A 2,721-nucleotide genomic window follows, 5' to 3' on the forward strand; every position below is an offset into this window, starting at 1 on the left:
AAGTGCTGACAATAATGTGGAGTCAACAAATAACAAAATACAGTATGACTGTACACGCAGAGCAGAATTATCATTTTCCAAACTCTTTGACATTAGCTTAGAAAGCTTTAGTGGAATAATTCACAGGCTTTTTTTCTTTTTTTTTTCTTTTTTTTTTTTAAATTAAAGAAGACAGGGTAGTAAAATGTGCCAATACAAGTGAAGTGAAAGGAAATTTTATTATTTTCCAGTAAAAGTACTATACTCACTACAAATATTCATCATTCATTCATTCACTGCCAGACGCCATGTATCCCAAACGGGGTGGCCAAGGGGTTAGAGTTAATTGTTTTACAGGGAGGGTCACTAATCCTTCACCAAACCCACTTGACACGTAGGGAGAACGTTATGCCAACAGCATCTGGTGTTCCAAGGCGGTCACCCATCCAAGTACTAACCAGACCCAACGTTGCTTAACTTCGCTGATCGGACGGGAAGCGGTGTACTCAACATGGTATGGCCGTAAATATAATATATATATTTTTTGTTACTACAGGTGCCACAAAAGTGTGCCTGACTGGAGTAGATCTTTCCCTGTTGTGGCTGCCGAGATCGTCTGGAGCCAATCTGTAAACAACAGGATGTCACACTGTACTGGCCAGTCATTACTATGCCAGTACGGTCCTTCTTTCTTATATTCATATTATGTTTACATTAAGTTTCTCAGCCAATGTCTCTTTCCCTTATTTTGATCTAAAGAATTATACAATGCATTTTCATCTTCACATTAATTCTTTATCTCATTCTTGTGAAATAACAAGGGCCCACTGTAGCAAAATGGCAACAACCTTTTCCCTACCCTTATACAGTACTCTTCTTTCAAACCCAAACATACCATCCACCTATCTCCTGCACTCAATTTACTGTATTATTCTTCCCTATCCTAAACTTCTCTATCTATAACATAAATCCAATCTTGTCTCTCCTCGTTCTTTAATGATAATACTAATACTAATACTAATACTAATAATAAGAAAACAATAAATAATAACAATAATAATCCATCCATCCATCATCCAATCCTATGTCACCCCATGAGAAGCGTAGGAACCCGGGGCTAGGCAAACTGGTCCTGATTTTTAAGACGAGAGTGAATAATAATAATAATAATAATAATAATAATAATAAACCATGTCCCAAAAATGGGAGAAAGTAGCAAAACACCAAGATATAAGTATAAAATGAGATAAGAAAGGTGTAGTAAAACAAGAGAAAGATCTAGGTATAGTATGATCATACACAATCCTTTATTTTACTTTCATTAAACTTTGTGGAAGTGCTAAGGGTCAGCCATGGAGTAAAAACTACTGGTTTTTAGACCAACAGGTCAAAGGTCAAGATGGCAGAACAAAGTCAAGGTCAACATTAAAGTTTTCATACAGTTCATCAAACTTGTTTTCAGAATAATGCATGAATAAAAAGATTCAATTTTGAGAATAAATAAAGGTCAAGGTCACAGGTAACAGGGTAAGATCACCTCAAACGGTTCTGAGCTAATTTGAACCAAACTTGGTGAATGCATTAAGGGCTGGTCAAGAAAAAAAGACTGCAATACTGGGAACTACATCCCTTCAACCCTTAAGTCTGTGTGTGAACAAAATAAAGTTTTTATGTGATTTGACTCTTGGTGGATGAGTTGATCACCCAAAAGGTTGACCCATTGTTTTTTATAATGAGAGGTCAAAGTCATATGGCAAGGACAACTTTAAACAGTCTTATTCAACGTAGACAAAATTCTGTGGAAGGGTTCATATTCAAACAAGGGGGGATTAGACTCAGAGCAAACAAAGGCCAAGTATTAAGAAAAAAAAAAAAAAAAAATTGAAGTCAAGGTCACCTCACATAAACCTGAACCAAGGTTGGTGAAATGGTGAAGGGTTCCGCAAGAATGAAATACAGCCCTTTGATATACAGAGTACTGTACCTGTATTCTGCTGGAGGTCAAGGTCACGAGGTTCAGTAAAATATTCAGCCCTTAGACCAGTTAATGGTCAGGAGTGTTGAACTCCCTCACTGCTCTCTTCTTTCACTGTGTTCTATGCTCAATAATCTATCAGCAATGGTTTATAATGGCAGTACAATGAGTTGTCATGCTCTGGGTGTTATGGACTTTACCTATGGTGGTTCTGTACTTCAACTGGGTTAGGTAAAATCACGTGAGACTAATCCTGGCTGTGTGTGTGTGTGTGTGTGTGTGTGTGTGTGTGTGAAAATGAGAAATGCGGCCTAAACTGACATTTTTAAGGTTACTGAAAAGATTACTACACCTTTCCTTGTTGATTATAAAAATCACTGCGTAATTTAACCAAAGAAAACAAGTGTACAGGTTTGGAAATTTCAAAATAAAAGAAAATGTTACTGGAAACAATTCAGGATGACATTAAATAAAAATCTGAGGACAAAATCCCTGGGCACAAACAATATGAATGACAAAAATCTGAAACCTCCCTCTCTCCTAATACAATATATACAGTATACTGTATTTTTCCACAGAAAAATAAAACCAGATTCACAAAGTACTGTACACAGGTTCTTTAACTTCCTGAGGTGCTTAATTTTGACATTATTAATTACAAGACATATTGGATCTAACCTAACCATGAGGTTTCAGTGTCATTATATAGGCCCTGAAGCCTTTGCCCAGAGTCGGACACATAAAAAAAATATATATATGGAAGAAAT

The 2,721-nt window shown here is 36.3% G+C and overlaps 1 non-coding gene across 1 annotated transcript; it reads right to left on the reverse strand.

Annotated features, from left to right (window-relative positions):
- Window positions 1-388: 388 nt before the first annotated feature.
- LOC145402755 (5S ribosomal RNA) lies at window positions 389-507 on the reverse strand. Its single transcript, XR_013897871.1, has one exon. It is a non-coding gene; the product is annotated as a 5S ribosomal RNA (ribosomal RNA).
- Between the last annotated feature and the right edge of the window lie 2,214 nt (window positions 508-2,721).

This window comes from Coenobita brevimanus, chromosome 58 (genome assembly GCF_032717465.1).
Source record: "Coenobita brevimanus isolate Jiangsu-jjx chromosome 58, ASM3271746v2, whole genome shotgun sequence".
NCBI classification, from domain to species: Eukaryota; Metazoa; Arthropoda; class Malacostraca; order Decapoda; family Coenobitidae; genus Coenobita; species Coenobita brevimanus.